This window comes from Ambystoma mexicanum, chromosome 7q (assembly GCF_040938575.1).
Source record: "Ambystoma mexicanum isolate Mex_15411 chromosome 7q, UKY_AmexF1_1, whole genome shotgun sequence".
In the NCBI taxonomy this organism is placed as follows: domain Eukaryota; kingdom Metazoa; phylum Chordata; class Amphibia; order Caudata; family Ambystomatidae; genus Ambystoma; species Ambystoma mexicanum.
The window spans coordinates 906,910,827-906,937,602 of NC_090941.1; the positions used below are offsets into that span (position 1 = coordinate 906,910,827).

The following is a 26,776-nucleotide window of genomic DNA, read 5'->3' on the forward strand; positions in this document are numbered from 1 at the left end:
AATCATATTGTGTTGACCCAGTGGCGAGGGCTCTGTGTGGATCAAGTTGGCACTCAAGGCAATGTGGTTCTGTGGTTTGCAACAGGTGTGAGCCAGCTTCTGCTGAGTCGGCGATGAAATGATGTCTTCCCGTGGTTTTAGTAAGTAGTCAATTTGTGTTGAGTCAAGGTTCTGTTTGATTGATACTATGCTTGAAGTGCAGTGAGTAGGGTGCTTCCAGAGCGATGATCCAGCATTCAAGTACAGGTGATGGTAATATTTCTTCTGCAAGATGATGTTGTGATGGCTCAAGAAAGCAAGTAAGTAGTTTGGAGTCTGTGGAGTGCCAAATGCAGCACTGCACTTTCTGTGTTAGCACACAACTTGTCGAACATGCTCCGGTTGGCTTGAAGATTGTACAAAGTGTTGAAACACGATCCCATCTGCTCTTGGACTTCTGGTTTGCTGTGAATCCCACTCCATGGGCTCCAGGACCAGCCAAGTTCTTCTTGCTTTGCACTGCCAGCCAGGGCAGGTTGACTGGCACCTACAGGGGTTCCTTCACCTTTAGTGGGGAGCCTTGTTCCAGTGCAGCTGGCATATTGGCAGAGCTTGGCCCATAACTGTTCACACAATTGCTGCCATGGGATTGGTTGGGGCACAGAGCATACACATCTATGGCAGAGGTCTCTGGACTGGATAGCCCTCCCAAAAAAGGTCCAAAAGTGTAGCCTTCTTCCTAAAGTCCAAAGATGAATCAATGATTGAGGGGGGGCTCTCCTTTTATGGGTACGAAAACAGCACAGGGGACTGGTCCAAAGCAAACGTGGTCCTATCCCTGTTGTTGTATGAAGTGCCCTTTGCCTTGTGATATCACACCCATACTGCATTCTTTGCTGGAAATCATAGGCACGGGAAATGGGATAGAATACTAACAGAAAGCCCCTTCTCCAGGCTTTCCTTCCCTCTCTGGTTCCTCTAATTCCACCCCCTTCTCATACATGACTGCTTTACAAATCAGTTTAAGCTCTGCTCAGAAAGCTGACACTGGTGTGATATCAAATTGATGTTTCCTGATTGTGTGTGGTTGTTGGTCACAGTGCCACAACCAGGCATGTTTTGAGATGTACCTGTGGCCAGATTAACTGAGAAAGGGGATTCATAATTTATATCAGAGGGGCAGTTGTTAAATTGCTACCTCTGCCTTCAGTGACTTTGTATCACACCAACTCTTAGAGATGCACAGATGACATTTGGACCTGCTCTGTGGAAGAGCAAGGTTTGGTGCTGTCATGCCAGTACACTGTTTACAACAAGGCACCTGTGTGCAATATAGTTTTTGTATGGATCATTTTGAAAGGGGGGGTCGGATTAGCATATCTCCCTTTCAGAGACAACATTATCTGCATCATTATATGAATACAAATCCAAAAGTCCAGGGCTTTCGATACTTTGCAGTTTGCAATCCGTCACATATATATTGTGCAATTTAATGTGACTAATGTGGGCTTCTTGAAGCTTTGTGCACTACTGACCCTCTGTTGCCACACCTTCTTTCATTTTATTTAGGGTCTCATTTGTCTGTTGTAGAAATATGTTAATTAATTGGTAGGTTCAGTTAGGGCAACATGCCTAATCTCATGCCCCCAGATACAGTCCAATCCCACAATTCCTGGCATAAACAGTGTTTTCCCCAAAATTCACAATTTATTAAAAAGAAAAGAGCAAACTTCAAACCAAGGAGATCACTACAATGTAAAATATTCATAAATGATTGATCAGCCATACACATTTTCCCTTCCTGCATGTGAACTACTCATAGTCACACAGGCATTCAAAGCAACTACATGCACATGTATATATTCTAAAACATAGGCATTTAAAGTATTTCAGTTGTCTCTAAACAACACAATTGACTTTAATAATACAAGTTCCGCTTTTCAGCCATTTTATGCATTTTTCAATGGAACCAATGCAACCTTTGAGATGAATACTTTTTGTCAGCATCAAGACAAGTAGAGTATTGGAGAAAAGCAACTTGAAAAAACATAATTTTAAACATCTTCTTTTCACGTTGCTCCCCTATGTAAATCTGGGGATGTGAATGTATTGGCATTGTGCAGGACATTTAAATGTAGACACTGGCCAGCTTAATTATGACTCACACAAGTTGGAATTTGGGAAATAATGCTCTCCAAAATCTTTCTGCTTTGTATACACAAGTGCAGTCTTCTCAGACTATGCATGTGCCCCGTCCAATGGACATGTGTGGAAAATCCTGAGACGACTGCTGCTTTCAATTTAGATGTGTGTTACTGTTAATCTGCGGATACATGAACAGTTTTAACATGGCTGTGTATGTAGTTTCGAACCTTCACATGTTTTTGAGATAGAAATGTACAAAATACCCCTTCCCTTTCAGTTTAAACATAGGTCTACCTGTGCAGTGAAAGATGAGGGAATGGAATGGGCTTAATTATCTGGACTAATTATGGTTCTCAAAAATGTTTCATTTATGACTTGGCTTGCCCTGGCGTGCAACATTTTGCAGGATATCACATTAGACTATAGTGTGTCACGAGTACAGTATGGCCTATGTGATTATGTATCTGCATGAGCCAAGGATTCTATTTAGTGGTGCATAATTTAATTAAAACAATTCTGCAATTAAGTGTACCGAAGCTGCATCTAGTTTTAAATCTTGCATCTCAATACAAATGCATTGGGCTTTCAAGAAATAACATGCCAATTGGCACTCAATCTAAATGGGAGGCACAGAGCACCATATTTAAGACTACACCTGTATCTTTGTCACATTAGGATTCCCTTTTCCCCCATCCCTCTATTCTCAGGGTTTTCCTATGGATAATACTCTGAGCAATTTGGATTTAAATTGGGGTTTGTCTTCTGTACTTTTAAATAGTGCTTCTTGGTTTTGGAGAATCATCAGGGACCCCCTCTGGAATTACTGCCTAAGAAATGGCAGCTTTTTCTATGGCACCCAATTTTCAATATGGGCAGCCTATCTCTCTCTGCATGGGATTCTTTCTGCAGCCTGCCTGCCTGCAAACCAGTCTTCAAATGGTCTGTGGTATCCTCTGCCATCTCTACTTGTTACCAAGATCCTTCTAGATTCATCCCCCAATCTTAATTAATTCTCCTTGTATCCAGGCATGGTATTGTATCATTTTGACTTCTCTTCTGAGCATGTGACCCAGGTGTGGTTTCCCCAGACCTATTATTTGCAAAGGGTGTGGTAAACTAATTCCTAATGTTAAAATTGCAATTTGGTTTTCTGGATACAACTTTGGATATGAATGTGCAAGATTACTAAAATCAATTTTGGATAGATCTGTGTGCACAATCACAAGTGTGAAAGATCTCAATGTTGTATATTTTATGCAACAAGCACTTTTCCTTATCTCCTAATGTTTCGATAACACCTTATTTAGATTTTACATATGGTGAAAAGACATATTTTATATCTATAATCTGCAAAGAATTCATGTTTCTAGCAATTTCCTTCACAAAGATGTGATTTTTCAGAGGATTAAAAGTGTGATTAAAAATGCACACAAAATAACTTCCTTCAATTCGTAAATGAAAAAGAAGCTAACTTTGGCCACTAGATGGCATTGCTGATACATGAGTAAATTGTCTCTTTTCCATTTTGCTGACATAAAAAGATTAAGGGCCTCATTACACGTTGTCCGGTTACGGAATACCGGTACCGGTAAAGAATTACCGGTACCGGTAATTTCCCAAGCCAATTACGACCCTGACCCACCGCTATTAGCGGACCCGGTAAGTACGGTGCCACTAATAGCGGCAAGGCCGTGGGCGCCCGACCCCCAGACCGGAAATAGCGCCATGGCGCTAATATCACGCCATCACAAGCCATGCGGACATGGCATTAGCGGCATGTAAAAGACCCCAAAACCCCTTACCGGCATGGTGCAAATAACGGCACTAAAAGTACCCGTTAAGAGACCTGAGCAGTGTTCCCATCTGTCACAGATGGACACAATCAGCACAGGTGGAGGCAATGGAGACACGCAGCACAAAAGAGCACACCACACCCCTTCCCACACCCCTTCCCACACCAAGATGGTCCCAATACCACCAGCATGACATGGGCTTCAGTACATGATTGCAGTGCAGCACCAACAACAACAGGCCGCACCAGAGGTGACCCGTAACAGGTACCCATTCCTCACACCATACAGGCAATGCCAGCTATCCACTGAAGAGGTGGCTCCTAACCCCTGTACGGAACCCACAGAACCAGCAGGAAGAGGACTACAATATTGCACATACCCGTACCCGCGTCGTGATAGAGCTGGCATTCGGCCTTCCAATGACAGTGCGCTGGTGCCTAAGCGGCCTGGGTGAGGCTCTCATGTACGGCCGTGACAAAGTGGCAAAGACAACCATGGCATGTGTAGAGAATCACAAAATGTGCATCTGATGGAATGTGCCTATGCCACTTGACATTGACATGCAACCACCAGATGAGGATGATGTGGATGGGGCTCAGTATGGGTGAAATGCTCCGGCAGGACATGCAAGAGGCGATGTCAAGGAGGCACACGATGTGCGTCAGCATCTGAATCAGGAATTTCATTAGGTACAAAGGTGAAATTACATGGATGGAGATGGGTATTGTTGCCCTGGTGCATGTTTTGAGGCCCACAAAGGACCCTGTCCACAATAAATGACACATACACAATGATGGAGACGACGCCGGGTTTTCAACTTCAGAACAGTGTATTGTGAACAGAATGTGAAAAAAATGTGCATGACCCCAACTTTGCAAACGCCCCTTCCCCCCTCCCCCCACAACACCCCCAAATACTCCCTTCCCCCCTCCCCCCACAACACCCCCAAATACACCCTCTCCCCCCACAACACCCCCAAATACACCCTCTTCCCCCTCCCCCACAACACCCCCATGTGAGCCTTATAGTGTCTACGTGTCCTGCTCCACATGTGCCACCTAGTCCTTGCTGGACCTAAGCCACAGGGCCTCCTCCAACATTGGGTGGTTGTGACGTGGGGTGCCTCAGGTTGCGCAGAGAGCGGCGCAGGGGGCTTGTCTGCTGGGAACTCGAGGAGGAGGAGGTGCCCGATTGATCCTGTTTTGGGTGTATTGCCGCTCCATGATGTCCCTAATACGTGTAATGGCCTGGCGAAGTTGGCCCATTTCCTGGCAGATCCTGTTAGTGCAGGCCTCAATGGCCTCCCTTGTTTGGCCTGCATATTTGCTGAGGTCATCCCTCAGACGGCCTGTCTCGGCCACATGCTGGGCGACCAGAGCAGTAATGTCTGCCTGCCTCCGGCTGATGGTTGCAAAGTCAGGTTGGGTGGTATGTGATGTTGGGCTGGCTGCTGCGTCCTGGTCCGTGCTTCCGGCATCAGGTGAGGACACCTGAGGGCTCCATGCCCCTTCAACGGTGTGGGTGTCATGTGCTCCATGACTACCTGATCTGGACGTTGCCCTTGGACTTTCCTCAATGGACCATGTCGGGCTGGGGGAATGGCTTTGTTCTAGAACGTCAATTGCGTCCTCCTCGTTAGTGAGCAGTGCGGTGGCTGCTGCCTCACCAGTTGAACTGGTGGCAGCGGAGTGCGTGCCCTCCGTGCTCATTTCACCTATGATGGGGCACACTGGCATGGGTTCAGCAATAACAGCAGCCGTGCCCTCAGGCTGTGTGGAACTGGTGCTCCTGCTGCCTTTGGGCTTCTGCTGATGGACACTCCTCCCAGTTCCCCTAGAGGTGGTGGCGGTGTCACCTTTCTCATCCATCCTGGCCTTTTTGGCTGCTGGGGCGGTACGTGTTGCAGTGCATGTGCCTTCAGTGTCTGTCGGTGATCCTGTAGAGGACAAACATAGGGTATTTCATCGTTAATGGTTCTAGGTGCCTTATGCAGAATGTTCACGTCATGCTGCTCTATGCATTGGGGCCTCTTTACCATTGTTTCTAGTAATGGGGATGTCGGGTTGGTCATGCATGGATGGGTCTCTGTTGCACGTGCATATGGTGATGCATGCATGTATGTGTGTGGCTGGATCAATGGCCTGGTCATGGACACATATTTGTGGGACCCCTCACCCTCACTGTGCATTGTTTGATGTATACACTCACCTCCATCGGATGAAATGGCCACACCATGCTCCATATCTCCAACTCCCTCTATGGATTCGACTCCAATTGTGGAGGCACATGTCTCCTCTCACTCCTTCAGCTTCAAAAGGGAATCTGCGCCTGTGGCCATTGGCAGGTTACGGTTGGCCGTTAGTATGTTCCGCACACGGACCCGGAGGTCTTCCCACCTCTTGCGGCAGTCCTTGATACTGCGGGTGGTAGTGCCCACCACACTGACTTTGCGGACAACTTCGGCCCAGATGGCCTTTTTCTTAATGATGGCCTCCCGCCGCATATCATTGGCGAAGACAACTTCTGCATTAGCTGCAAGTGTCCCGGTCAGCATTATCAGCTCCTCATTTGAGAATTTTTCTTTCCGCTGACGATCTGAAGCTTTTATTAGGGCCTTGGGCATCTTCGGAGAGAGGTCCTGGATGCAGAGGATGGCAATGGATGTGTTTTTAAAGATGGCCGCCGTGCTCTTTCCCGTTCCTGTGCGATGACAGTATTTCCGGTTCCACTTTTTTACGGTGACCGCTAATAGCGGTGACCGCTATTTGCATGTATCGTGGGGGCGGAGGTGCTATCAGCACTTTGGTCGAAGCCGGTAAGGGGCATTTTGGGGACTTTTGCGGCATGGCGGTACGGACATTTACGGCATGGCGCTATGCTCGTGTCCGCGAACTCGTAATGGGACGCTATTAGCAGCCTCTTGCGAGGGCAGTCACGCTAATAGCGCCATGCCTTAAAATTCCGATTTTTACCGGACAACGTGTAATGAGGCCCTAAGTGTGTTTCTTCCTTGAGTAAACAACCCTGTTCATTTCATTAGCTAGATGTTGGTTAAAATACAATTTTAGTAAGGAAATCACACAAAATTGCTAGGCTTAGTTTGGGAGCGATCTCATGACTGAACTTTCAAAGGCATAGCCGCAGTACAGGAATACAGTTTCAGAACAGTTTCAAGTTAATCCAAGCAAGAAAAACAGTATGTCTGGGACTATTCCGTTCAAGTATTAAATAATACACAATGTAATTCAACGCGAAGTGCATGCAATATAGAATAAAACAAGAACTAAAATGATACTTAAAATGAATCCTATGTAACAAATGATCCTTTAAAATACATGACATGCTTGTAATATACAAGTAGATTTCTTCAAGGTCTTAAAGCTCTGAACATGTGTCCTCAGGTCTACTGATTTTTCTTGGATGCTAGTGTACTCCAAAGTTCTGGGCCTTGTATTTCTGTACACATATACAGTTCTGAATATCCCGTGCATTTTCCTGCATTTCTTCAGCATAAATGAGACCATTGAGGAAATGTGTGATTTACAGTTTGGACTTTAAAGTATAAAACCAATACTTTTTGCACTGTGATGTACAAAATTCCCATATAATCTAATTTCTCATCATGTCTTCAGCATGGATTAGCCAGTTTCTACATTTCTTTTAAAGAATGTCTTAAAAATCGTTAATTGTTGCAAATCAAAAATTATATTCACATTGTCAAAAACAATTCTGGATGCACACTCGCATGTTCTCTTTGCTCAAATGCTTCCTATTTATCATGGAAGTGAGCACAATGTACAAACCAATAGGAAACATACTTTTGCGAATGACATCAATCTCACATTCTCAGAAAGGCTTTTCTTAGCTCACTTTATTTAAGATAATTATTTGCTTTTGGTTCCATAATTCCTTACAGTGATGGCAGTTGATCACCAATGTGGGATATATAAAGGTTTTAAATAACTGCAGGTTGAGAGCTTTAAAATTTAACGAGAAAGTTTAGGCCACAATGTGGCTCCGTTGGATGTTCTATATGTACTTTTATGGTATGCTAATGGTTTGTAAAGCATGGTCACCATCAGTATGATCTCTTGGCACTGAAGAGCAAAAACACAATCATCATCTGTCTGATCAGCCTATATGTGAACAGGAATGTGTTCATACATTGTCTTAAATACTCCTAGTTCTCGATTGACTTGAGGTCCAAAGGTGATACATTCCAGCATATTCCTATTTTCATTTTCCTCTCGCTCACCAACTCTCACATATCAGCCAGAAACCTAGTCTAACTGGCCATCACAGTTCCCAGTGTCACCGGTAGATGCATTTTATATCCCCAAAATCACCTAGAAATTACATAAAAAATGGTTCATAAATGAAAGCAATACACATTATGTTTGCTGAGAAAAAGACCTACATGATGATAGTCCTTTTAAATTAATTAATTAATTGTGAATGTTCATGTGGGACAAATGGCAGTTTCTGTCGTGTTGGAAGCTTGCTCTTTGAAGTGGGTGCCCCCATGTTCATACATATTAGTCATGCTCAAGCAAGAGTTGACTTTCCTTGAAGTCCTTGCTTTCAGAGCCAACAGGTCTGGAGAACACTGAATTCTGATGCCCTTACTAGCACATTTTTATTGCAGCTGGTCATTACAGCCAGAAACAGGGTCTGTCTTGGGCTGATATTTTCCATGAAGACAAAGTGGCTCTTCAAATGTCACTGGAGGTTTGTGGGTGAAACATAATATACAATGCTTTTTTTCAACCCACACATCATGGTTCATTTTCCTGACATTGTTCTCTGAGCAGTGATATTTTTTTTCTTTTGATTTTTTAAGCCATTTTTATTTGCACACATGTGCACAGGCCATTTTTGTTTTCAATGTTTAAAAATCCTGTTTTCCATGTGACAGGGCCTTTGATTCCTCCTTCTTTTGTAAATTAAAATTCTGCTTGTCCATTGCATTGCTAATGACAGGTAGGCCCATTTTCACATTGCTCTTTAACTTTACTTGAAAATCAAAACGAACGGCAGGCCATTTTTTTTTCAGTGATTAACATCTTGCTATTCATGTGAAAGGGACTCTGTTTGGGGCCTTTAAATGCACCTCACAGAATATTTTGGTGGAAGTTGTCTTGTAACGTGGTGGTCCCCCCTCCCTATTACCTTTGCCCAACACTACCACCATCATCTCCCTTAACGCACAAAAAACATATGCAAAATTGCTTCCCATTATTGTAATTTACTTCGTCAACATTACTTCAAAGTAAATTACTTCGGCAAAACAGAACGGTGTGCTCCTCCTGGAAATAGCGGCTATGGTGGGGTGCATTGTAGTTGTACTAATGGATTTGTATTCTTGGTGGCTGGAAATTAAAGTGTTATGAGAAACCAGTGTCCATGTCATTCTGAGAAACTTTGGCAAAGGTTTTGGAAGGTTGGGATAGCTTGCAAGTCTTTTTTATTGATAATGGTTTGCAGTTTGTAAGTGAAGAAATACGTGACTTACGGGAAAGGTATGTGGTAAAACACAAACAAACTGCATTGTTCCACCCACAGAAAAATGGAGCAGTGGAGTGGGTTAACAGAAGTCTAATGGAAGCCATCTCTGTGTTGAGTGTGTGTGGCTCTAACAACAAAGAAGCAATTGTAGGTAGGGGTAAGAGGTCTGCAGCAATCTCATCATGCATGCATGGGCTGGCCTTGAGCTAATGAGGGGCACGAAGTGTCGTCGGCCATGGTTGTTGGACATTCAAGGTGGATGCAGCAACCAGTAGAATGGAACAGAGAATGCAGGGAGAGAAATTGAAATCAAAGGACTGGAAGTTTGGCAGGGAGATGGTGTCCAAGTAAGAAAAGGAGTGTCTGGTCATAATGATGCACCAAGGTATGGGCCGTGTGTGCGAGTCGAAAGAGTGTTAAGAGTGCTGTACATTTAGAAGAGGCACAAGTGTGGAATTCTAATAGTATTATGACGGTTTGAAAATGAATATATTGCAACTACAGCTTGTGGGCCTTCTAGAGTGGAATGGGGAGGGGGTTTCTGAGGTGGACACTTGGACCAGGGAAGGAGAGAGAAGGATCTCTGTCCCATTGTTACCGTACCAGCAACCTTGTAATGAGGCCCATTGTATGACATTCAATGCTTCACCATTTCCTGCACTGCCACATGAAATTGTTCAAATTGCGTTTTCCAGGTGAAATTTCTTTGACAGAAGAACATGCCTGCACCAGTGCTGTGTGTTAAGTTACCATGCCCAGAGACAGTCTTGGGGGAGGTTCCGGGGGGAAATTGTTCTGCAGAAAATGCAGGTGTCTTATTATCAGAGAATGACAGTGGGATGGTGAAGCTGCATGCAGGTGTGGATGTCAGAGCCTGGTGCACAAGGGTCCGGTGAAGTTTCCTATAGTCATTCCTGTTAAGGAGCACTATGAGGCACCACATAGGTCGCAGTGCCAGCGCACAAAACAGGGTTGCTCATACATTTCCCGTCACCAAATGAATGCTGCCTGACCCATTCGTGTGTTATTACTTGCTTTGCTCTGTGTGGATCGTAAGTGCCATAAATGCATGCAAGTGGTATTCTTTTGTAACTTGTCTAATGACAAGGTGTGATGTAATGTATGATCTATGTGCAATATCAGTCAGTCATCTTTATTATGTATGCAACATGCTGCTCTGCACTGCAGTGGTCAAGGGTTACAGTGAAAGCAAGCCTTAATGATTTATGTTGGTATTGTTCATTAGTGCAGCATTTTCCCCTTGCTCGTAGCTTTGCTTTTGGAAGGATGGCCAAAGCAAAGACAGAGTCTATTTTTCATTAATAAAGAAATGGAATCATCTTGGAGTAAAGATAGTGCTTTATTTTGCCAGGAGACACTGTTCAGCGGTGTTGCTGTCAGATGACTTTCTTCCTCTCATTGGGTGTGAGGGCAGGCCTAAATCTTCTACTCCTTGCCCGGTTATGCTCCACAGCATTTGAAAATGAGGCCCCCACTACCAGTCAGACAATCATGACTGGATTTGATTCATTCGGGTTAAAATGACCCTTTTGAAATGTAGGCGACACATCCTGCATTCAGCTCCCATCACTTCCCATGTGTTCCTTGAATATGCCCCTTCCCTGAAAAGCAAACTGTCAACAGTGCCATGCAGCCCAGGCTGTATAATATGGAAGCCCATAGGCCTCAGACACAATTATAATCCTTGATGGCCATCACAGCTAGATGCTTAGCATTCTTTGGCTGGCCGTGGCAGTTCTTTGCTGTTATAACCAGAGCATTAAGTGGGATTAGAAATCGGGCATGGGCGGGGGGGGGCTCTTCTTTAGGGGCATGGCCTAAGTTAAGCCACACTCCCAAAGGAGAGCCCCACCCTCGTCTAAAGTTGGGGGGTGCTGGTAATAGAAGTAGAGTTGACGCACACTGGCATTATTAACTTTGATGCACCCAGACCCTCCTTTTAAACAAGCCCCAGCTCTCACAGCAGGAAGTCCTTTCATCCAAGGAGCCGGTGGTAGGCAACGCTATAATCACTGGCTCCTTGAATGAAAGGTCAACCTGCTGATTTCTCTGTACTCGGAAACAGGAGAAGGACTGGACTTCCCAGGTCTTCTTTTGTTTTCAAGTTAAGTCATCAAGCAGCATGAAGCTGCTTGGCTTCATGCTGCGTGACGACTATTTATTTGGAAACAAAAAGGAGAGCTGGGCAGTCCAGCCCTACTCTTGTTTCTGAGTACAGAGACATCAAGCAGCTTGTGCAGCTAAATCACGGTTACACGGGCTGCTTGCTGGTGTCAGTACTTCTGAAGTGCTGCAGGCTGCTTGCAGGTGTCCGCACTTCAGAAGTGCTGACAACTGCAGGCAGCCTGTGTAACTGCAGTGCTTCTGCTACACAGGCTGCCTTAAGGAATGTATCAGCGTGGCTGTGGCTAGTCGGGGATGTGGCTTGGTCCCGGCTAGCCCCAGCCCACTTAAAGCCCTGGTTATACCTCCCATTACTAGGTGGCAACCCAAGCACCACGCCGCTATGCCTCTCTGCTTTTTGTCTGCCACACCCCACCACCCATCACTCCTCCTAATTCCTGCCCTTTATTAAATAAACAAGAAACCCTCTTTGTTGCCTTTCCTTCTGCAAACCTCCTCCACGGAAAGGCATCACAGAGAGAAAGGGGCCTGTTAGGTGGGACCCTCCTATGTGTATTGTCCCTTTAAGGGGATGTGTCCCTCCCACTTGTATTGCTCCTTTAAGATGGGTCATGACTGTGTCATGGCCCAAGTTAATAAACAGAGCCCCTGCAGGCACGTGAGACAGAACGGCTGCAGACTCCCAAAGAGGAACGACTGAGTCCGTGTCTCATTATTGATGTAGGCCGCATGCCTATACGTGGAAGCACAGGCCTGCACGCCCTGATGCCGTGGGACCCGCATGCCAGGATGGCAGCCGATGTCCGCACGGTCAGAGGCCTGGCAGGCTGTGACCCCACTTCACGGTGCTGATGCCCCATAGCACCAGGGGCCTTGCCGGATGTCCAGGGCAGGCCCCACCCCCACACATAGTGGGCCTGTGTGGTGCTAACAGAGATAGCAGCCAGGGGCGCCTGCCAGATGACCACGGCAGGCGACCCCCAACATTGGCGACGAGGAAGTCGTCTCTCTCAAAAGGTGAGAGAGAGAGGACTACGAGCACACTAAGTGCCAGCAATCTTGACGTTCCTCCGGAGTACGGCACCCGGCCCCCACCGCAGTCAGGATTGACCCACGCCCCACCGCACGTATTACAGCGATGGCCCGGGCCACCCTGCGGTGGGGTGCATCCTGCGGTGCCCCGCCGAAAAGGAGGAAAGAAGTGGAGCGGCCACAGCCGCAAAGAGAGTGACGGCTCTTGGGGTGAGAAAGTTATGCTTCGTTTTACCCCTGCGGCACCCGCCGCAAAACGAAGGAGGAAGGGCCCCTATGTGTGAAGTGCGGTATAGGCCGCACATTGATGGAGGCGGCGTCATGGAGAGGCCGCGTGTGTTTCCCTTCCCCCCCACCAGATCTGTAGAGACTGCCCCGCAGTCTCCGCCGAAACTGGAAGACGTGGGTCATCACCCGCGAAAGGAGGAGGTATGCTGCCCCTCCCCTCAGGAAGAAGAAAGTGCCGGCAGTCAGCACTGCACCGAGGCACCCAAGTGGTGTGTTCGCCACGAAGAAGGAGCGGCATCGGCGCTTCCAGGAGCAAAGCCAGCCATGCCGGCCGGGTGGCAACTGCCCATAGTCCCTATGCAGCATCCACCGGGACTGTGAATAGAAAGTGAGATGCTCCTGTGAGTGAGATGCTCCCGTGCGGAACAAGAAGAGAAGCAGTGCGTCCGTCCCAACTGAGGCCTGAAACATGGAGGGGAGTGTGCGCCACCCACCCCCCACCCACCCCTCCCACCTAAAGCTGCAAGGGGAGATCAGCTGGCATGAAGGAGAAAAGGAGGGCCCGATTGCCCTCCCCTAACAAATGAATAAACAGGCTGCCCGCCTCCAGCAATGATGCGGGCAGCAGTCTGCTGTACCTGCAGCCCCAGCTGCTTTAAGACCGGGCCGCTGGCGGTGATATTCATTAGCAGTTCCAAGTCAAAAAAAGTGATAGGTGCTCCAGGGTCGGAGCAGGAAGCGACACGAAATGATGAGAAATTAAGCAACATACATCACTGGCAGGGTTTGTGTGCGGAAGGAACAGTAGTACAGGATGTGCGCTGGACACACTCCCATGGAGGCTACTGCAAGATAGAAGTGCATGGTCGAGACACCATGTCGGAGTTTCGAGGAAAAGGGTAGTCACATGCTCTTCGTGGTGGTCCTGGTATTATTTCTTCATTCGAATCTGTGGTACTGATCTGCACGTCCGGAAGAAGGGGGTGTACCGCTGCTGCACATCTTCTAAGGAACTGGACCCCAAGACCAAGGAAAGACGTTCGGATGACTAGGCCAACGAAGAGAGTTTCCAATGAAGGCACTGTGCCAATGTGGAGTGGACTGTCAAGTGCCTCATCCAGAAGAAAGCAGAGACAAAGGCACTGAACAGGTAAACAAAAAACAAAAAAAAAAATACGAAAAGGACACCCGCTGTACCCAGTCTCTGCCCACACTGGATCAGTCTGGATGGTGAACCTCTGCACCACCATGCCGTTCACCCAGGCTTAACACGCGTCAGATGGAAAGACACCCACTCCGATTAATGGGGCGGTCTGAAGAGGGGAGAGGGTGGCCACGTCCCAGGAAATTCACTGTCCTTTCAGTTAAGAGAAGTCAAGTCTGTGCAAGGAGAAAGGGTCGCAGGATGAAACCCTTCCTGACACGAGCAATTACAACAGCACAGCTGATAAGGACCTGTCGGAAAAGGGCACCCGGAAGTTTCCCCATTGGGGCTCTCGAAATGGAACTTTCCAGTGACATGAGAGCGAACCACGTGAAAGCCCCAAAGCTGTACACACAATGCTCTTGTGAGGCTGGCAGGGAAATAGGGGCGCCGCCGACATACAGGCTGTGGACTTCAGACACAAGGCAGTCGCTCTGCAGGAACTGCAGGGGGGGAAATAATAAAGTCTGGAGCCTCTGATGAGTCGAAAAGGAGAGGAGGCACACCCCCAACAGTTAGCCAGGGTAGAATAAGCACCACAGCATCCTCTGACAAGGAAGCCAAGGGAAGAGCACCAGTGATTGAAGGACCGCAACCACAGGTTCCGAGCCCCAAGATGTCTTAGGCCACAGGGTGATATCTGGATCTTCGGGTGGCCTGTGGCTCTGAGAAAAAGGTGATGAGCTGGGATAACTTTTGGAGACAGGGCAATGTGGGTGGGACATTTTCACCTGTTTCCCCCATGGCACATTTTTCGTTGACGAAGAGTGTGCGCTTTTCCCAGCCTACTTTGCATCGACTAAGTGCTGTCAGTTCGTCGGGTTGCAACGTGATACCTGCATGTGGCTGCCATAAGTGAAGGTCTGCGTGTCCTGTCATTTCGGCTCATCAAGACGTTTGCCTGCTTGAAAGACACAAGGCAGATGGTGGTTTTGACATCCTGCCACTGGCGTTGCCCAGTCTGCACGATAAGTGATCTCACCGCCATACCACTGGTGTGCGCCATGCTGGGCTCACCATGCATAGCCCAGGCCGGTGTGGCTCCGGGTGTGAGTCTTGCCATACCCCTGAGCTGGGTCATCAACTGGCCTGTCATCCAGCCTGGAGGACAGGAGGGGTTGGCCAGGACTGCTGTGGCCCTAACAACAACTGACTCCTACCTCAAGAGGTGGTTTGGGCACCCTGCCACTAATGTCCCCCTGCACACCATGCCATCGAAGGACCAGGCCTACGTGGGTGTGGAGCCGATACCTGCCGGACCCCTGAGCCGAACCAACAACTTGTGTCTGACCAATTAACCAGGCAACCCTGGGCCCCAACACCAAGAATCAGTGCATCAGTCGAGAAATGGGTTGCAGCTCATCATGAGTGCTTGTGCGCCCTCTTGTGCTCCTGGAGGAAAGAGATGTGCCAGATCGGGAGAACATCGCCGACGAAGGGGGTGAGAGGTCCTGTCACCCCATACCCTAGCAACAACGCCGTGCCCTATGAACAGCACAAGGAGCAGCCTGCATGCCCTGCGACTGGTGTCTCGCTGCTCTGCTCTGAACATCAAGGGACTATGCCGAGGTGGCCCCTGGAACCCGCCAGGTGCGGCTTTGCCGGCCGTGAACTGTACCATCAAGGGACCTGGACTTGGGAAGTGACTCCTGAACGGACGCTGATGGAAGATGAACTGGTCTCCTGCTGTCCTGCAATTGCTTAAAGAGGACTCAGTAATCCTGTGTGTTTTGATGCTGTGAACCTGCGTAGTGATTACATGCTTTAAGTGGTCTCAGTAACAAATAATAAGGTGAGGCTGTGATCCTGCAGTCACGAGGTGTGCATGTAGTGCCAGCCGCCAACCATGGCATTGGTCGTGTAGTTGCCGTCCCGAACACCGGGTTAATAAAGGGTTTTGCAAACTGTGGTAGAAATGCCTACATCCTTCCGTCAGCTCACCGGCCACGACTGTCACCTATTGAGTGTGTTTAGAAATGGGTTAGTATATGTTATGTCTGTAACTGGTGGGGTTACTTATGTGTGTCAGTGGCATATCCTATTATTGGTCTACCCTGTGAGGTCTAAGTGATAAGTATTTTGTTTTTTTTCTAACAGGTGGGATGCATGTACGTTTCAGCAATGTTTGTTTGTTCTTTATGAAAAAGGAGGAGTGTTAGGTGGGACCCTCCTATGTGTATTGTCCCTCTAAGGGGATGTGTCCCTCCCACTTCTATTGCCCCTTTAAGATGGGTCATGACTGTGTCATGGCCCAAGTTAATAAACGGAGCCCCTGCAGGCACGTGAGACAGAACGGCTGCAGACTCCCAAAGAGGAACGACTGAGTCTGTGTCTCATTATTGATGTAGGCCGCATGCCTATACGTGGAGGCACAGGCCTGCACGCCCTGATGCCGTGGGACCCGCATGCCAGGATGGCAGCCGATGTCCGCACGGTCAGAGGCCTGGCAGGCTGTGACCCCACATCACGGTGCTGATGCCCCATAGCACCAGGGGCCCTGCCGGATGTCCAGGGCAGGCCCCACCCCCACACATAGTGGGACTGTGTGGTGCTAACAGAGATAGCAGCCAGGGGCGCCTGCCGGATGACCATGGCAGGCGACCCCCAACAGGGCCTTGTTCTTTACAGCCCTTTTCTTGCTCACTTAGTGGCCGTCTTGGATTGGTTTGGATTTCCTTTCACAAACTTATTTTCCTGAAACGGATATTAATATGGTGAAGAAGGACGCTGGTCGTACCAGCTGATACCGTCTCTCAGAGCAGACAAAATGGTGCGAGCAAAGTGATATTCCCAGCACCTGCTAATGGTGAAAAATTGAAAAAGCAATTAAAAAGATGCCCCCGGTGGTCCCGTTTCCCTGCTGTCGTGGAACGTTCCGTTTATTTAAATATCAGTTGTGTACCATTTATCGGATTAACTAAATTATATATTTTTTTCTCATTTGAATACTGGGCTAACATTGCATCGCATTTTCTTTTTGGACAATGTTTGAGATCTTGGAGAATGGAAGCCCACTAGATGTGCATTTATGTGGCTATTTGGAGCATCTTGGTGACATTGAGAGCCCAGAACACGGTTAGAGGGGGGCCAAATTACTGAAACTTGTCACTGGTGCAAGGTTAAAATCTTTCACTTTATTAGAATTGGGGCAAAGCCTACCCAAGTGCAAAAAACCTATCATGTCAATGCATTTTGCACAAGGGCGAAGTTTGCCCTAGCTCTAATACTATTCTGAAAAAAAATGCAATTGAGGATACTTTGTTCCCTCCTAGAACTAATATCGTACAACATTGCACTTTTTGTACTGTGGCCCAGTACTAGTGTTTATTTGCACAGTGCCTAGGCTGTTACCCTATAGAATCTAGTATAGAGGTAAACGCATTTTTGCATTTTGTTGGAAAATGCCTCACACTGCCTCATGTTTCCCAAGATTCTACCCCTCCAAATTGCGCACTGTACTTCCTCACTATTTTTCCTTACGGCTCTAATTTTTTCCAGTGGATTCACAAAATGCCACTAAGGTTTAACATGGAACTGGATTCTGTTCCTGCACTGAGGTGCCCCGTTCACATCCTGCTTGCATGTTTAAAAGCCTTTAACACCCACGACCAATTAGCAAACATGCCGTATGTCGCAATAAAGTACTGATATACCAATGTTTAATAGAACGGTTAAGCATGGTCTTTCCTTCTGGAAATTATATCAGTAGGTTTCTCTTGACCAAATAAGAGTGGATCCAGTTTATTTTGTCCACTGCAAACTATTGTGCACCGCCCATGATCCCATATTATAGATCTACGTATGCCATGAAATTGTTGTCACCCAGCTCATTTCACAGTGGGGGCGATGGACCATTTATCAGGAGCAGTAGAAAGGGATTATTGGGGCTCCCAAAAATTTGCAGTTGACACAATTAACTGGGATTCCCCCATTAACCCTGGTGAGTCACTCTTGTATAGAATGAACTCAGATTCATTAGGAGGGTTTATGCTGGACAATAATTCGTTACTCATTACTAAACTATTGTTATCGTGTCACATATTTGGGTCCAGTGGTGGCAGAATAAGCCTGGGTTGTGGGCACTGATGGGGTTTCCCTCTTGAACCTGTGAACTTATCACGAGTAAAGAAGTCTTACCTGGATCTCCCATCTCGTCAACCTTCTTTCAGTAGACATGTGTATGGTGACTGCAACAGTATTAATTACATTTGCAGGTTGAATATGAAGATATTTGTTGTATGTGATTTGTACGACCGAGTTGACGAGTATATTGCATATGTTGCTAGACCTGTAGAGAAAAACAAGGATGAAGATGGCTATTACCACCTAGAAAGACTGGGCAAATCATATTTGCCCAAATGAGAAATTGATTGATTTTGGTTCGTATTGTACTACCACTGGTAATGCCCCCATTCAGAGCCTTCTGATTGGCTGAGAGGCTGCCACCCCCCACCGGGTACTAATATACACTACACATAGAATTAATTACATTTAATGCCATACAGTATAACGGCGAGTAGGTGATATCTGCAGGGGGAGATTCAAGTGTTTATAATAGATATAGGCACAGAATATATTGACCCTTTCCACTAGGTTCAATGAACAATTACTCTGATTCTTTTTTGCACCTCAAAACACTTGTGTATAGGTGCATTATAAACAACCAATACATAAAATTACACTGTTAAGTTACATTCAAAAAGTGATGATCAAGACTTCCTTTTCCTGACATAGGCTTATATACGAAACTGGATTCCAGAATCTCACCTTCTTGGCAAAGACATGGCAACAGTTGACATTTCAGGCTAATTTAGCCTTGTAAATACTGGGAGCTCATACTACTAGGCATCCCAATGAAATTCCCCATCAGAATAATCACAGATACTAAACATTAAACGCTTGAAATCAACTAGGGCAGCAAAGCTGGTAGGTAAATCCAAGGGCATCGCTCTGATCTACTCCCTAGAACGCGCAGTCTATTCTGATGTGGGTGCTTGCAACATTTATCTTTCCATTGACGAATATTATTTTAGGAATAAATATTCAGAGATTATTCACAAACAGAATGCTTCAGGTACCCGATATTGTAAGTAACTGTTTTACTAAAAGCCAAAATAGAGCAACCTGTCTGGTCCACCTGGAACCTTTGAAAGCTGAAAGGTTAGAGACGTTGGTGCTTAGATAGGAATTTTTGCACATTTACATTGAACAAATATTTCACAAGAACTTCTTTGCATAGAAGGGTGCCCGGCTTGCAACACATATTAGAGGTTTGTCATTCCAAAGGCACTTCCATTAATGACACCCAGTGTACATATCTGTTTTGATGTGCAAGAGGATCACATTGTCCTACATGTTCACATCTTCTTGCAAACATATGTCCTAGTGTACAGATTTGCATCAGTACACATATACACAATTGTAAAACAGAGTTTCCTATTCAGGGTAGGGGTGCTTTAACTTGCCTTACAGCTTTGTCAATCAAACCATACAGCCCTCCACCACCTAACTTACAACCCACAGTCACCATTTCACGCAGTCTATTTTTGTGTGGGTCGCTCTCAGGTAGGCCCAGAATTATTATTTTGGAGTTCATCTCAAGGAAATCAGGGCCCTTATTCCTGGGTAAAAAGCTACCACACTTGATGGGTTGGCTTGAAGACCATCACACAGGCAAACATTATCCGATTACCAATTAACTTTTTTCTCTTTGAATCTGCCTCTTTTAATAGTCTACACAAATACAAACCTTTTATAATTGTACTCCCTTTTCTGCAATACTAATATACAGTTTATTTTGATGCACATACATCCCAGCTATCAGAAACATTCCTTACCATTCTGTATCATTCCTTCTCTGTCCACGGCTCCTGCACACTTTCCCCATCACCTGAACTGCTGCCGGTACATTTTGATGATAGAAAAAGGCCTGACTATCACAGGTGGGGCCAAGATATATCACCAATAGGCTAACCTAGCCACTCGGTCACTACAGTTCAATGGGCACAGTATAAAAACTTTAAAACTTAATATTTTGGACAGAATTTTTGTTTTGAACAGTAACTATTTTAGTCAGATAACAGCAAAATACTATTGCTTTAGAGAGTCTTTCCATAATACATTTCCATATTACAATCAACATTCTCACTAGCTAATAAAAAAATCAAACTAAACTGAATACTTGCAATCTAGATATTTAGGAAGCTTATTACACATTTACAGCTTTAAAGGTAATACTCACTTTCATTTCCTTATATCCTTCTTTTTCTCACCTTTACTTAATTTCCCAACTATATACATTAATGTAAGGTAGTGTCTATGTGGAAATCTGACTTGAAATATAGATCTACCTTCATCGCTAATCAGTGTGTACTAGAGTTGGACTGTGACCATTCATTTATTTCATTCAGTCCTATCTGAATATAAATATAATATGCATAATAGCCATTGCTGCACCAAAACTGTAAGCCGGACTACATCATGACTTCCCTTATCAGGCTTTTCTGTCTACACCACAATCCATTTAATGTCTGTTTCCAAATGATTAGATTGTAGGAAATCGATGTTCAATATCCTTATTCTAGATCTGTGTCCTTACCTATCCTTATAGACTCCTATCTAGTTGTTTCACTGATGAAGGATTTTCTACACAGTCAAAAGATGGTATGATTCTCTCCTTCAAAACAATAGTGGACACTCACTTCAATAACTGTAGCACAGAATCCACTGCTACCAAATAATTGCTTATCTCCACCAATTGGACTCGAGTCACCTATCTGGCCCCTCCTCCAGCTGCAGTTGTATTGGTCACTGATGCGTCTTAGTTTCTTGCCCTTGTCTATGGGACTAACTTCCACCTCGTCTCATAGCTGTAGACTACCTCAAGCGATTTAAGGCGGGAATTATATAATGTATTTTCTAACATTCATGATCTCACTCCAATTTGACTGCATACTCCTCCTTATTCTTCTTCACCCTCTTTTCTCCCCCACATACCCCTTCTCATGTGTGTGCCTCTCCATCCAAATCTTGTTAGTGCCAGTTGGTAATACAATTTGTGGTCTGTGCATATTAATAACACCATAAAATTGGACAATTGCAATTTTTCATTGAGGAATTTGTGTGGTTCAATAGGTCTCACATGATCTGTTATGCGAGTGAGTACATTTTGTTTAAATCAGCAGGCATTAACCACAAAGAAAATTACCTATATGGGGCAAACAGCACATGCCTGTAATGAAGGAACGTGTCACTTTTATTTCTCAGTAAGTGTAACATTGTGTACACATCTGTCGGGTACATGTGTGCCCATTCTCAATTTAAAAAATGGAATATCTATTTTTTTCAAATTTTCAAGACTTTTGGACGAGGTGGTTATTTTTGGTCATCACGTACATTTTTTCACTAAATCAACAATATGTAGTATTTGTGAGTGCTTCTCTGATTTGATAATTGGGGTGCTAAACAAACCTCTTTTACAATCCTATGTTATTTCAAGGCATGTTTGCATTCCTTCAACTTCAGAAAATTAACCTGAAGCTACGAAGCCAGTCCTCCTTTCCCTCAGAAATGACCACTTGAGTGTCGGCCGCTCTGAGATTTAGAATACTGACTGCCATATTGAACCAATATCTTTCAATATTTTAGTTTTCTGTATGATGATGGAATAATCTCCCTTCCATAGCGACAGCACAGTAGCACATGCCTCCCCTTTTAAGTGGACATCTGAGAGGGAAAAGATAGGGTTTGCATTGAGTCAGGGAGTAGATGCAGGAAGTAGAAGCTGTGTATATAGTGCAATAGTAAAGCTGTGGATGGCCATCGTATTCATGTGTTCTACGGAACTCCTCAAGAGAGCGCGCTCTGAAACAGGGTTTGCTGACTGGGCAAGAGGAGATGGGGCAGCAGGAGAGCAGCACTGCACATCTCACTACAAGAACCTTCCTGATTGAAGTTCCTTGGTCCTTCGTCCAATCAGGAGCATGCTCCAGTGCTCATTTGAGGAAGGCAGCAACCAGCGTTCCAGGCTAGTTGGGGGCCATGCAGAGAGCCTGCTGTGCACTGAGCTTGCAACACCGCAAGCACCCACATCCCACTGGGCCCTATAGGGACTGCAGAGGGTTCATCTCTGTTCTTGCACTACCACCTGTGCAGCCCCCACGTAGCAACTGTATCCCAAAGAACTACTTGCAGGCTTGGGAGCAGGCAAACCTCCTTAGAGAAGCATACAGCTGACGGTTCCATGCCACCACTCGTCTAGGTTCTATTCCACACCTTTGGTGACGCAATGTATAAAAACCACGAAACAATTCCCATCAGCCAAGTTCAAATACGTCTTCCGCCATCAATAACCTCCCCTTTGCCCCCAAAGGGGCTGTTGTCTCTGCTTGAAGATGCACACACTCAACCCTTGTATTCTCCTCCTCCAGAGCTCCCTCCACTGCTCACTACCCATCCCACCAACCTCTCCTGCCTCTGCAACCTATCTGAAATAGACTCTGTGTTCCCTTTGTACAGCACCCTATACTTTCGAGCTATGCTCTCACGTTATAAATCCCATACATGCGTGCAATAATGAGTAAGTAAGTGTTTGTCTCAAACACCCATGCGCCAATTACATAAACTAGAAGCAATGGGTCAGTTGAGGAGCAAAGCACCAATAGAATCTAATAAACATAAACACTGCATAGTTTTCTGATCAGCAGATTGATATCTCACTTCATGTAATGTAGATATGTAATGAGTATGCAGGAGAGCTAACGCTCGATCTAGGATGACAAAAATCAAGAATGACAAACTCTAAACATATTTTAATTGACCTGGTGTAATAACCTTTTACTGTATTCCTGAAATGTAAAGTTTTCTGTACATTGTTCGATGTACACATGAACACGGGTGTAGTAACTTCTGTGAAGTTCTGATGCCAAGTGGAAGGATTGCATTGAATGGCTGATTAACGATGAATCTGTAGAGAAGTGAAATTGACAATCTAAGTGCATTATTGATGAAACACAAAGGCATTCCTCCTATTTTTTGTCCAACCCTCCTCAGCAAGATCTATATGAATCTAACTAAGGCCTGTATTACTTCTCTCTTTCTGTCTTTCGCTGCACTCTTTTCTCTCTCCGTCTCTCTTCGTCTCCCTTTGTGGGTGAGAGTTATGTTGTCAGACCCATGTTTACTAGAGGCAACCCAGCCATGGCTGACAACAGCATGACCCAGAAAACTCATATATTTTAGAAAAATAGTGGGACTGATGTGCTCATTCTACTGTTAAACATAAATAAAAACACAACAGCAACAGAGGCATCCTCCAAGGTGGGGGGCCGTGTGCTATTTGAATACAGACAGTGTCATTGCCTGTGTGTTTAGGAATGTCCCCATCATACCATGAGCACATTGTTTATATGGGGGAGGTGCATGAGATATAGATGGGCTCTGTGGGGATGATGTTGGGGTTCTGGCAGATGTTGTAAGGGGCCAGAAACTCGGGCTGCAGAATATACAACCCTGCGTGTTATTAGTGTATATGCTATCAGTAGAAGGATATTGAATGACAAAAGTCTTGTGTATTTTCAGGGAAAGAAGCTATAAATGAAGTACATTATTGAATTGTGCTAACGATACACTGTTTTAAAAAAATGTTTACAATGTTTATTTCTAATGATCACTTTAAGGATACATTGTATTCAGAATAAGAATGTAACACGTGTCTTACTAAACAAAGCACATTATCGAAAGTTATAATAACCTACAAAGACCTCTGTGAATTCCCACGGGTGTCCTCTTTCCAGAAATGCATGGGGTTCCCAGTTTTCTTTGCTGGCTTCGACACCATAGGCCCAAATCTGTAGGTTGCCCATATGAACAAAATGTTCTGTGCCGAAAGGCTTGGGGTTACGAGTGAGTTACCATTTTCCTTTTGCGCCCCCGGTAGGTGCATCAACACATGTGAGGTACAATTTTCATCGGAACATGTGTGGGGAAGGTTTGACATTTGTTGTGTTTTGTGTTGTTTTCATAAAGTTTTGATCCATTTGCTCATGCCCTTTGTCACACAACCCTTTAATTTCCCAAATGTGACCTACATTTAGTCGCTGCTTTAGGCACCATACACTTTTGTAACCTGCACAAGTCACCTACCCTTGAAAAGGTCTGCCTGTGCTTTTTCAAAAAATGTATGCTTGCCGTTCCTCACCACATTGGTTTTCCTGATTTACACATGCTAAGTACGTCTGTTCAGGCCGTAAAATAAAAACTCCTGTGTTCCATGGCTCAGTGTTTGGCTTTTGGTTTTGCTTGTTTTGTGAAACACTACAAAAAATGTGCTTTGCTAACTGCAAGAGTCTGGGGAATGTAGCGCAGCATTTTTTTCTCAAAATTCTTAGAAGCCATTGCCATACCAAGCCAACCATGTCCACCACATACCTTTTTTTCGGTCATTTTCCTGCTTTTTCCCCAATCTACGGCATTTTCCCCTTCCTAGTTATTGCCCGACCTGCGCAAATCACCCCTTCCTAAACTTGGAATTATGTCTACTTTTCAGAAATGCATGCCTTTCAGTCCTTCAATTCGGTTTTCCTACCCTTTTCTTCAATTCCGTCCATGCATGTCCAATTGGCAAAAATTGCAAAAATCGCCTACCTCTCACAAAACGGTTGATAACCACATCAAAATATTTTTTTATCGTTTCCACTCAACCTGTTCTTGAAAGCCAGGACATTGGGGAAATCAGCACAGCAAACCATTTGTTCCTAGCTCTTACAAGGAAAAAAAAACACAGGCTTCTTTGTACATCATTTATTCACATTTTCTGAAAAAAACACATTTTCACCCTTTTTGGTTATTTTCTCTCACTCCCCTACAGCAACCTAGGATTCCTCGGTGGCGTTACGACCGCCTACATATGGGAAAAAAGGGCCAAAAGTTGGCCAAGATATCTCATGTAACAAAAAAGTTACAAGGCATTGAATGGCCACATACCGAAATCACCAAAAAAGGCCTTGGCACTGGGGGGAAAGAGTGGTAAAAGAGTATGGTCTTCATTGCTCTTAGTTGTGCCTTCTTCATCCCAGTACTGTCAAGTGTCAATGGTGGAGAAATGAGGGGAGCTGGCTTAAAATAGCCCATAAAGGTTGGGGAGGGGTTGGTTTTCACTTGGAAAAGGGGTATACCATGTCTCGGCCAAGGGCACCCTAGGATTCAGGAGTGAGAATACCCTCAGGTTTCTAACAGGTAGCTGTTGCTGCCCTATAGTTAAACCTGTTTATGTAGACTTTTCCTAAACTTCTATTGCTAACAACGTTTGACTCAATGGTTTGTTATGGCATTTTCCAAAAAATTTTGCCATAAGCCTCTCCAAATGGGACATTTTGGGGAAAAGCCATTAAGAAGACGAAAAATCACTTTTTTCAGCCTAGTCCCATTAATTTTGCTATTGAGAAAAAGTGTGTCCATTGAACTCCTGTAGTGCAAAAGATATTGGATGGATTTGCACCAAATAAGAAACCTGTTGGGCACAAAGCTTTGCAGAAGTTCCTTTTGTTGGTTTTGTGTAACTCCATTCAGTCATTGAAGGCAGAGAGGCTTTTTAGAAACAAGGTCACCTCTTTTTTCTTCTTCATACAAATGATTCCCTAGTTAATGCTGACGGAACCTGAATATGAAAGTGATGTCATCAATTACATTTCTGAAGTCATCTTTGATGTTCTGGGTGTTAGTCTTAGCAATGCACGTAGGTGGCGCGAGTTATGGTTGTTTAGCGTCCCATATTTAAGGATTGTCAAGTGTTTTTCGGTTTTACTGTGAACAATAACGTCCCAGTAACAAAGTTTTTTCACTGAATATACATATTTATATATGGCAGTGAAGAACAACAAAGGGGCGAAACATGTGATGTTGTCAGTGATGTCATCAATGACATTTGTGATGGCATCTTTCATGTTCTGGGTGGTAGTGGTAGCAGTGCACAGTGCTAATGACAGGAGTGGGTGCTTAGCCTACCATAACTGGCGAATTTCAGGGGTTTTAGGTTGTAATGTGAACCGTAATGGCAGGCTGGAAAAGTTTTTTTAGTGAAGTGCACAGGTTTATGGTACAGCAACTTAACCATAACGTCCCCTTAAAGTTTTTTTGTAGTGAATTATATATATACATATGTGTGTGTGTGTGTGTATACGATAGAAGCTTTCTCTAAATGGAATGAATATATCCTATTCAGAGTTGAGGGTCTTTAATAATCTGATCCCTTTGAAGTGTTTATTGCCCAGAAAGTTTTATTGTCAGCATTAACACATTAACACATTACGTAAGCCCATTCTACTACATTCATGATTTTCCATACTCAAAAATCTGTTTATTTAAATTCACTTCATTGAAAGTATGAGGGGTACAAGAAGCCCTTTCATTTGTCATTTTGTTATTTATGAACATTGGATAATTTATTTGGACCTTGGAACATGAGTGGGTTGTGTTACTTGGCAGCACTGCTATTCATGCAAAATAAAGTATAAAGGGTAGCCGTGCTCTCATTTTGATGAGAATGGCTTGTGTTGCCATGTGGCCCATCTGGGTAAATGCAAGTTTTGTTTTTGGTGTACCCATGTCATTGTAAAAGCAAGGGTTTTTAAATGTGCATGCCTGCCTCCCACATCTGCATCAGCCCACACTGCCTCTTGGATGCCGCGAACCAGCTTTAAACCTTATATAGTTTGTAACACAGGACACAATCAGGCTCCTTTTGTGA

At 45.0% G+C, this 26,776-nt stretch overlaps 1 protein-coding gene across 1 annotated transcript in view; it reads left to right on the plus strand.

Moving 5' to 3' along the window:
* The window catches only part of DLG2 (discs large MAGUK scaffold protein 2), a 5,493,568-nt gene that overhangs the window by 97,911 nt on the left and 5,368,881 nt on the right, over positions 1 to 26,776 (plus strand). The gene's annotated exons all lie outside the window — the stretch shown is intronic.